This window comes from Schistocerca nitens, chromosome 4, assembly GCF_023898315.1.
Source record: "Schistocerca nitens isolate TAMUIC-IGC-003100 chromosome 4, iqSchNite1.1, whole genome shotgun sequence".
In the NCBI taxonomy this organism is placed as follows: Eukaryota; Metazoa; Arthropoda; class Insecta; order Orthoptera; family Acrididae; genus Schistocerca; species Schistocerca nitens.
The window spans coordinates 858,646,232-858,657,616 of record NC_064617.1 but is presented as its reverse complement, the minus strand read 5'-3'; the positions used below and the strand labels follow the sequence as shown (position 1 = coordinate 858,657,616).

The window sequence follows — 11,385 nt, the reverse complement described above, 5'->3', positions numbered from 1 at the left end:
ACAGTGGAAAAACGTTGTGTGGAGTGATGAATCACGGTACACAATGTGACGATTCTTTCGCAGGGTGTGGGTGTGGCGAATGCCCGGTGAACGTCATGAACCAGCATGTGTAGTGCCAATAGTAAAATTCGGAGGCGGTGGTGTTATGGAGTGGTCGTGTTTTTCATGGAGGGGGCTTGCACCCCTTGTTGTTTTGCGTGGCACTATCACAGCACACGCCTACATTGACGTTTTAAGCACCTTCTTGCTTCCCACTGTTGAAGAGCATTGCGGGGATGGCGAATGCATCCTTCAACACGATCGACCACCTGTTCATAATGCACGGCCTGTGGCGGAGTGGTTACACGACAATAACATCCCTGTAATGGAGTAAGCTGCGCATAGTCTTGATCTAAATCCTATAGAGCAACTTTTGGGTGTTTTGGACCGCCGACTTCGTGCCAGGCCTCACCGACCGCCATCGATACCTTTCCTCAGTGCTGCACTCCGTGAAGAATGGGCTGCCATTCCCCAAGAAAGCTTCCAGCACCTGATTGAACGTATGCCTGCGAGAGTGGAAGCTGTCATCAAGGCTAAGGATGGGCCAACACCATACTGAATTCCATTATTACCGATGGAGGGCGCCACGAACTTGTAAGTGATTTTCAGCCAGGTGTCCGCATACTTTTGATGACATAGTGTAGAAAGTACCGTTGTCCAATGGTCATTATGTAGCTGATCATCCTTCCTCTATTTCGCTACTGAAAATAAGCCAGCATAGGGCTGTAATTTTACTCAACATATTTCATAGGCATGGAAGTACTGGAGTATCAGTTTTGCAGCGTTCGATCAAAGTGTTATTGGTGTAGCGCTTCTCATTTCTGTCAGTGTACTTTTGGTTAAATTGCCACTGTCTGTAAACCACTTAGGTGGACTGAATAGCAGAAGCATGACTCATTTTGATAAGTAGTAACAAACAAATATATCAATAAAGAATAAGTAATAAATGCAATAGAAAAGCTGTTACAATGTTACAGGTGCCCTAGCCATGGACGAGGATGTGACATATTCACTGTCCAGTAATATTAATGGACCACGTGTCAAAAGCTAGAATAACCACCATTTGAAACGCAGACCGTTGCGAGACGTGCAGGAAGGGTGTCAACGAGGTTCTCGAAGCTACCGACAGGGATGTGGACCCATACCGACTCCAGTGTCGTCCGTGGTTAGTTGCGCTACATTTCTCGGTTCAGGATCCACGGCGCGGAGAGGCCGAGCAAGGTGGTGCCACAGAGTCTCGATTGGGTTTAAACACGGGGAGTCTGGTGGGCTTACGGTAAACTCATCCCGGTGCTCTTCGAAACACTCGTGTACGCTGTGAGCTGTGTGATGCGTTGCATTGTCGTGCTGGTAGATGTCATCGTGTAACTTCCTTCGCATGTAAGGGTGGACGTGGTCCCCAAGGATAGATTCGTACTCGTGTTGATCAACTGTGCCTTCCAGGGTGATGAAATGACTCGGATAATGCTACGAAAACATTCCCCAGACCATAATGCCGATTCCTCCGGTCTGTATCCTTCCGGCGAATGTTGCAGGGTGTTTGTTTTCAGTCAGATTAAGCATAAAACGCGATTCATCTGAAATGGCCACCTGGCGCCATTCAGTGCGGTACTGGCGGGCAGATTCCAGATTCCATCCTCCGTCACCGATGAATAGCAGTCAATACGAGTGTGTGAACCAGACCCTTGCAGCAACTTTGGCTGAAAGGTCGTTGAGGAGACACTGTTGGTAGCGACATGGGCGGTCAGTTGCACGTCCATTCGCCCGCACACGTCTACGCAGCCGTCGTTCACCCCTGTGGTGTAGCGCAGTTGCCTAGGCGCCGGTTTTGAGTCACGCCGTTTTGTCATGCACGGTATACTTCAACCACGCCGCCAAGCGAACAGTTCACATACTTAGCCGTTTCTGAAATGCTTCCAATCTTGGCCCGAAAGCCAATGACGATGCCGTTTTGGTCGTCAAAAACATCGCCCCGTTTCCGCATAACGACAACGACTGCAATGATTCCGCGTCTCACCGACACGCTTTATTCAGGGTGTTACAAAAAGGTACGGCCAAACTTTCAGGAAACATACCTCACACACAAATAAAGAAAAGATGTTATGTGGACATATGTCCGGAAACGCTTAATTTCCATGTTAGAGCTCATTTTAGTTACGTCAGTATGTACTGTACTTCCTCGATTCACCGTCAGTTGGCCCAATTGAAGGAAGGTAATGTTGACTTCGGTGCTTGTGCTGACATGCGACTCATTGCTCAACAGTACTGGCATCAAGCACATCAGTACGTAGCATCAACAGGTTAGTGTTCATCACGAACGTGGTTTTGCAGTCAGTGCAATGTTTACAAATGCGGAGTTGGCAGATGTCCACTTGATGTATGGATTAGCACGGGGCAATAGCCGTGGCGTGGTACTTTTGTATCGAGACAGATTTTCAGAACGAAGGTGTCCCGACAGGAAGACGTTCGAAGCAATTGATCGGCGTCTTAGGGAGCACGGAACATTCCAGCCTATGACTTGCGATTGGGGAAGACCTAGAACGACGAGGACACCTGCAATGGACGAGGCAATTCTTCGTGCAGTTGACGATAACCCTAATGTCAGCGTCAGAGAAGTTGCTGCTGTACAAGGTAACGTTGACCACGTCACTGTATGGAGAGTGCTACGGGAGAACCAGTTGTTTCCGTACCACGTACAGCGTGTGCAGGCACTATCAGCAGCTGGTTGGCCTCCACGGGTACACTACTGCGAATGGTTCACCCAACAATGTGTCAATCCTCATTTCAGTGCAAATGTTCTCTTTACGGATGAGGCTTCATTCCAACGTGATCAAATTGTAAATTTTCACAATCAACATGTGTGGGCTGACGAGAATCCACACGCAATTGTGCAATCACGTCATCAACACAGATTTTCTGTGAACTGTTGGGCAGGCATTGTCGGTGATGTCTCGATTGGGCCCCATGTTCTTCCACCTACGCTCAATGGAGCACGTTATCATGATTTCACACGGGATACTCTACCTGTGCTGCTAGAACATGTGCCTTTACAAGTACGACACAACATGTGGTTCATGCACGATGGAGCTCCTGCACATTTCAGTCGAAGTGTTCGTACGCTTCTCAACAACAGATTCGGTGACCGATGGATTGGTAGAGGCGGACCAATTCCATGGCCTCCATGCTCTCCTGACCTCAACCCTCTTGACTTTCATTTATGGGGGCATTTGAAAGCTCTTGTCTACGCAACCCCGGTACCAAATGTAGAGAGTCTTCGTGTTCGTATTGTGGACGGCTGTGACACAATACGCCGTTCTCCAGAGCTGCATCAGCGCATCAGTGATTCCATGCGACGTAGGGTGGATGCATGTATCCTCGCTAACGGAGGACATTTTGAACATTTCCTGTAACAAAGTGTTTAAAGTCACGCTGGTACTTTCTGTTGCTGTGTGTTTCCATTCCATGATTAATGTGATTTGAAGAGAAGTAATAAAACGAGCTCTAACATGGAAAGCAAGCGTTTCCGGACACATGTCCACATAACATATCTTCTTTCTTTGTGTGTGAGGAAAGTTTCCTAAAAGTTTGGCCGTACCTTTTTGTAACACCCTGTATAGCTCCATTGCTAGTGCTGTCACCCACCGTCTGTGAGTTGTTAATGCACTCGACGTCGAACGTGGGTGAGTGGACCGCGTAAATCATAGATAATTTGAAAGTGAATGAGAACTGGCAAAAGTGAAACACCTAACAGAAAGACCAGAACAAAAGCAGCAGACGTGTTGGTGGGTCGGCTGCCTACCTGCAGGGACTCTGCCACCCTTGCAGCACGCAAAGTAGCAAATAATGTTAATGCTGCGCCACATTTACACACTAAACTACTTTAGAAAACTCGCCTTCGCGCATCTACATAATTCGGCACGTTCACTAGGCTATTTCCTTTTACATCGGCAATAATTCACAGAATAATTGCTGTGTTCGGTACACTGCTGAATTAAATAATGCCGAAAGCCTGGGACCTTCAACTGAAAGACATATATATCATGCACTTTACGTGAATATGGGAAGCCGCTTGTAAAATGCTATTCGAGAGAAGAAATTGTTCGCGTGTTTTTTCAGCCTTCCACTACGGCAGAAATGATCTAATATTAATCTCTTCTTTTAATTGGGCTCTTACAGCCAATGATTCTGATCGACCTCGTAAAGATTGCGCGGACTCACTCTGCACACGCAACAGCTGGGGGAGATATATTTAGAACGACAACCGAAAATTTGTATCGAGGCCAAGACTCGAATAGTGTTTTGTCGCTTATCGCAAGCAATTTTTAGTTTTTTTAGGGGATCCATCATCCCCCGCCCCCCTTGTACTGCCACTGTCTTCGTCTCCGACGATATCGCTAGGCATGCAGCCTGACGATGACTTATCCCGCAACAACAACGCGAATATTCCTTTCTCCAAGAATAAATACTTCTAAAAATTAAAGACAGTTCTTCTCTAAGACTGATCACTAACCTCATTCACGTAGAACTTTACTCTTAAGCCGAAAGCTAATATTACGTCTTTTTGTAATAGGCCGGCCGAGTTGGCCGAGCGGTTCTAGGCGCTACAGTCTGGAACCGCACGACCGCTACGGTCGCAGGTTCGAATCCTGCCTCGGGCATGGATGTGTGTGATGTCCTAAGGTTAGATAGGTTTAAGTAATTCTAAGTTCTAGGGGACTGATGACCTCAGAAGTTAAGTCCCATAGTGCTCAGAGCCATTTGACCTATTTTTTTTTTTTTAATACGGGTTTCCTCTACAGGATAACGCCGCTCTTCGGAAAGAAACAAAAACTTTCCACGCTTTGAAATACTGTTTTCCTCACTATAGCTACTGAAATAAGACTTATCTAGAATCGTTCAAACGGTTCAAATGGCTCTGATCACTATGGGACTTAACTTCTGAGGTCATCAGTCCCCTAGAACTTAGAACTACTTAAACCTAACTGAACTAAGGACATCACACACATCCATGCCCGAGGCAGGATTCGAACCTGCGACCGTAGCGGTCTCGCGGTTCCAGACTGTAGCGCCTAGACCCGCTCGGCCACTCCGGCTGGCACTTATTGTAGTGTTGGCAGAAGAGCCAACACCGTGTTACTAGTGGAGGCCGAAATGCACGCGTCTGGAACATGACAAGGAATGAGAATTCAGATGGCGGACGTAATTAGATTCATACTTAACTTTAATCCATTAATGATGAACATCGCTCTTCACGGTACATGATTCACAATATTATCTGTTAGAAACTGAATATGGTTGTAGCAACTGACGTAGCTGAAGGCTATGCTAAACTGTCGTCTCGGCAAATGAGAGCGTATGTAGACAGTGAACCGTCGCTAGCAAAGTCGGCTTTACAACTGGGCGAGTGCTAGGGAGTCTCTCTTGATTAGACCTGCCGTGTGGCGGCGCTCGGTCTGCAATTCACTGATTGTGGCGACACGCGGGTCCGACGTATACTAACGGACCGCGGCCGATTTAAAGGCTACCACCTAGCAAGTGTGGTGTCTGGCGGTGACACCACACTTATCTAGACTTCTCGTCTTAAATGAGATATACTAAAGGAACTTCTTTCTTCAAATACAAAACAAAGAATCTGGGCTAACGAAATTGTCTTGAATATCAGCCAAATAAATTGATAAACTTCCTTAAATGCACAACAACAGATATCAAAGTCAAATAGGCCTCCTATAGCGATTCAGATACTGACTGTAACTCCCATATGTTGAAGAGATCTGAGTTGTCCTGAAACGAAATTGATATCAACGCGGATACTGCGATAAGTAACTGCTCTCAATCATATCTTTGGTGTTCCTAAACTCATTTGAAGGTGGTCGGTATTTTAATAAGCGATCTTGTGGCAAATTCTGGCTGCATACTCAGTCAGGATCGGAGCTTCGGACAGAAACAAAGCGCGTCTGACGCTGGAACAACACCGGCTGAGGGTTTGCGTCAGACGGAGCAGCCACCACCTAATTTCTCTTTACGACTGACACAACATGGGCACGTAACACGATACGATGCGGTACAACCCCCTGGACTCGATAACAACAGTTGAGAGCGGGGAACACACTGCAGCAAGAACAACACAGCAATTTTTAAGCAACAAAGTGTGGCCTTTTTTATATAACCTCCAGTGATGCAAAATCCGTAGCTTTCTCTGCAATACATTACATAGAAACCTTTTGACTCAGTTTCGACAAAATTAGTGCTAACAGTATCTAATACAAAAGACGTTAATTCAGCTTGTATTTGTACATTAAAGAATACGCACACAGGATGACCCAGAACTCCACCGACACGCTTTCATCAGTTGTTCAGGGATACCTTCTGAGTATTTTAGTATCAGGGATCCACGGTCTCCGGCGGCTCGTTAAAGTGTAATAATGAAATCGAGATTTATTCGGTTTGTTATCGCAGTCACTCCCTCACTTTGAGAGTGGTATTTTTGTGTGACGCTTTCCCTAGTGACTTTGAACTGCTTTTCTGTTTTGTTGGGGTGGTGATTGAGGGCAGGAGCTGCTACCAACCAGCTGGAGACGGTGTATCGAAAAGCTAGCGGTGAACACATTCCAGCAGAGTGGTTGGATCTCGACATCATTCCTTGAAGTAGTTAAATAGCCACAGATCCACGATTTAATTTTATCCGTATTTCGCAGCTTCAAACGTGACTGTGTTCAATACACTGGGGGTATGAATTAGAAAACGCCTTCAGTCATAACTTTTTGTGTTCTATTAAGTACATTATGCATTTCGGACCTATGAGTCCATCATCAGGTGTTCGTCTTTATCCATGCTTTTTTTTTTTTCGAAGCATGCCTCTTGAATGAAGTGATATGTACGAAAACGATGGAGAAAAAATATGTATTCTGGTGCTAAAACGTTAAAAACGCTTCTCTTGGATTATTTAAGTTTGCACTGTTCATCTTTTCCACTATTTCGCACATATTTTCCGCGTTTGATTTACGAAATTCATAACCTAACATTAAAGCTTTTCGTGACAGGAATATGTATTTCATCTCATTCAAGATAAAAAAATGAAGCGTATATTAAGACGAATTACACCTGATGATGGACCCACAGGGTTCGAAATGCATCGTGTACTTAATAAAACACGAAAAGTTGCGACTAAAGGCGTTTCTTAATTCATACTCCAGTGAATTGACGATTTTTAGTCGTGTGAAGTTTAACGCTGTCTCGCGAATCAAAGTTAGGCTGGCGACCTTTGTTGTTGTTGTTGTGGTCTTCAGTCCTGAGACTGGTTTGATGCAGCTCTCCATGCTACTCTATCCTGTGCAAGCTTCTTCATCTCCCAGTACCTACTGCAGCATACATCCTTCTGAATCTTCTTAGTGTATCCATCTCTTGGTCTCCCTCTACGATTTTTACCCTCCACGCTGCCCTCCAGTACTAAATTGGTGATCCCTTGATGCCTCAGAACATGTCCTACCAACCGACCCCTTCTTTTAGTCAAGCTGTGCTACAAACTCCTTTTCTCCCCAATTCTATTCAATACCTCCTCATTAGTTATGTGATCTACCCATCTAATCTTCAGCATTCTTCTGTAGCACCACATTTCGAAAGCTTCTATTCTCTTCTTGTAAATTCGTGACGCTAGCTCAATGGTCGTCAATTGATTTAAATGTACTTGCCGGCTGACTCTTAATTCAATTGCTGTCACGGGGGTGAGGAGAAAGAACACATCCTGGTGGTACCAGCATTATGCATACACTCCTGGAAATGGAAAAAAGAACACATTGACACCGGTGTGTCAGACCCACCATAATTGCTCCGGACACTGCGAGAGGGCTGTACAAGCAATGATCACACGCACGGCACAGCGGACACACCAGGAACCGCGGTGTTGGCCGTCGAATGGCGCTAGCTGCGCAGCATTTGTGCACCGCCGCCGTCAGTGTCAGCCAGTTTGCCGTGGCATACGGAGCTCCATCGCAGTCTTTAACACTGGTAGCATGCCGCGACAGCGTGGACGTGAACCGTATGTGCAGTTGACGGACTTTGAGCGAGGGCGTATAGTGGGCATGCGGGAGGCCGAGTGGACGTACCGCCGAATTGCTCAACACGTGGGGCGTGAGGTCTCCACAGTACATCGATGTTGTCGCCAGTGGTCGGCGGAAGGTGCACGTGCCCGTCGACCTGGGACCGGACCGCAGCGACGCACGGATGCACGCCAAGACCGTAGGATCCTACGCAGTGCCGTAGGGGACCGCACCGCCACTTCCCAGCAAATTAGGGACACTGTTGCTCCTGGGGTATCGGCGAGGACCATTCGCAACCGTCTCCATGAAGCTGGGCTACGGTCCCGCACACCGTTAGGCCGTCTTCCGCTCACGCCCCAACATCGTGCAGCCCGCCTCCAGTGGTGTCGCGACAGGCGTGAATGGAGGGACGAATGGAGACGTGTCGTCTTCAGCGATGAGAGTCGCTTCTGCCTTGGTGCCAATGATGGTCGTATGCGTGTTTGGCGCCGTGCAGGTGAGCGCCACAATCAGGACTGCATACGACCGAGGCACACAGGGCCAACACCCGGCATCATGGTGTGGGGAGCGATCTCCTACACTGGCCGTACACCACTGGTGATCGTCGAGGGGACACTGAATAGTGCACGGTACATCCAAACCGTCATCGAACCCATCGTTCTACCATTCCTAGACCGGCAAGGGAACTTGCTGTTCCAACAGGACAATGCACGTCCGCATGTATCCCGTGCCACCCAACGTGCTCTAGAAGGTGTAAGTCAACTACCCTGGCCAGCAAGATCTCCGGATCTGTCCCCCATTGAGCATGTTTGGGACTGGATGAAGCGTCGTCTCACGCGGTCTGCACGTCCAGCACGAACGCTGGTCCAACTAAGGCGCCAGGTGGAAATGGCATGGCAAGCCGTTCCACAGGACTACATCCAGCATCTCTACGATCGTCTCCATGGGAGAATAGCAGCCTGCATTGCTGCGAAAGGTGGATATACACTGCACTAGTGCCGACATTGTGCATGCTCTGTTGCCTGTGTCTATGTGCCTGTGGTTCTGTCAGTGTGATCATGTGATGTATCTGACCCCAGGAATGTGTCAATAAAGTTTCCCCTTCCTGGGACAATGAATTCACGGTGTTCTTATTTCAATTTCCAGGAGTGTACTTAGGTGTTCGATTAATCTGAATGGTTTGCAATGTTCTAGCGATTCTATTCGAACTCTATGCTAATGTACCGACAAGGACCATTTTCGCAGATAAACATGCAAGTACGTAATGGATGTTCAGTTTCACAATATAGTTCGTCGTACTCTCACATTATGCATCCGCTGTAAGAACAATTTCATGCATTTACATTTTTGGTGTCCCACAATATTGGTTGGCTAAATATTACCCTTATTTGGATTAATATTATAGGAAACTGAGCTGAGGCTTAATCCGAGTCTACCAACAAACGTTTCTCATTAAATATGAGCAGCAGTGCGTCGCACGCTGTTAAGAATGCGTGGTATTGGCTGCAGCTGGAGGTGCATCGCTGCGTAAGCTCCGAAGAATGGAAGAAATGAACGTTTGAGTATCTCGAACAGGTTGACCTTCTTCATGCTCACCGGGATCGATCACGTGCAACCTGCCTCGCATTTACCTCACACGATACCCTGAAAGCTATGGATCAAGGCAATCAGATGGATGCAGTTTTTATTGACTTCCGAAAAGTATTTGACCCAGTATTAGAAAAACGTTTATTTACGGAAATAAATTCTTTTTCGCCCGGTGTCACTATTATCTAAACCTTTTGTTTTTGCATTAAAAATGCAGGTGTTACTGCCATAAGTCAAAACTAATAACATATATTAATTGTAAACATCCGTTTCAAATCCGCTGTTAGGTAGGTTTTCAAAACTGTATTTAGTCAAAGAGAAGGGTAAGACTAGAGTTGAATGTCTTTGGTAATTTATTTTGGAACTGATCTAGTCGTCTTCGTTTTCTTAAAAATGAGAAAACGGCATCAACTGGTTGTGTAGTTATTGTTAATTTCTACTATTTTGTTTTGATTGTGTTGACTGTAAATTATTTTAGTGCTTTAATGGTTGCTTTTCAGGCCTTTTTCTAAACTTGGTCTATTAATTACTTCCATTCGCAATTGATATTTTTATCTACAGCAGAGGCAAAGTCAAGTGTAGATGATTAAGATACCGTCCATTAACACATATTAATTCTTCTTTTCCCCGTATTGGGGATAGTATAAGTTTATCCGCAGGGTAGGCAGTGCAACTACATGCAAACGAAGATCGTGCACGTATGTTCAAATAACACGCAGTTCTTCATTTTCCAGCTTAAGGACCGTTAAACTCCCTCTATCGCTGAAGATTATACACGTATTTTCGGCCATAGCACTCCGTATTCAGGCCACAAGTGGGCCATCGGGACCATCCGACCGCCGTGTCATCCTTAGTGAGGATGCGGATAGGAGGGGCATGTGGTCAGCACACCGTTCTCCTGGTCGTTACGATGGTTTTCTTTGACCGGAGCCGCTACTATCCGGTCGAGTAGCTCCTCAGTTGGCATCACGAGGCTGAGTGCACCCCGAAAAATGGCAACAGCACATGGCGGCCCGGATGGTCACCCATCCAAGTGCCGGCCATGCCCGACAGCGCTTAACTTCGGTAATCCGACGGGAACCGGTGTATCCACTGCGGCTAGGCCGTTGCCTTTTGGCCGTAGAGGCTCTACCATTTCGACTCCTCTTTATATTCGAAATTTTGCGAGTATACAGGGTGAATCACCTAAAACTTGCACCGCAGATATTGGGCAAGTGGAAAGTCCTTTTGGTGTGCTGTTTTCACAGAATGGATTAGTAGTCAGGGGCTCGTATTGTTAGGCAACAAACAGAGTGTAGTAATGCTCAGAAAGCGTAGTTTTTGTCGCAACATAGACTTTTTTAAATGGAACAATGCCTATTGACATTAACAAACTAAAAGCAGGGTAAATTAGAATGTCAGTGGTGTTTGTTGCAGGATTCTAGCGAGAGTCGTTTACGAGATATCATATTTTGAAAAGTTCCCACACCGACACTTGTACAGTACCCCGTGGCAGCGCATACTAAAGAACAACACAAGTGCATTCACTAGTTATGTGGTTCCTGACCAGTAACGAGACGCTTGACCATCACAGGTTGAGTTCAAAATGACTACTGGCAGCGGCAATATACGCTTCCAGTCTGATATTGAACGGCTGCTGCAAACGTGCTAACATTTCAGCGGAGATGTCTGACCAGGCTGCAGTAATACGTTGTTATATATCATCGGGTGTAGTTGGTATGTC

The 11,385-nt window shown here is 46.4% G+C and overlaps 1 pseudogene; it reads right to left on the bottom strand.

The window, feature by feature from the left end:
- Nucleotides 1–10,655: 10,655 nt before the first annotated feature.
- Nucleotides 10,656–10,773, bottom strand: LOC126254033 (5S ribosomal RNA; annotated as a pseudogene).
- Nucleotides 10,774–11,385: the final 612 nt, after the last annotated feature.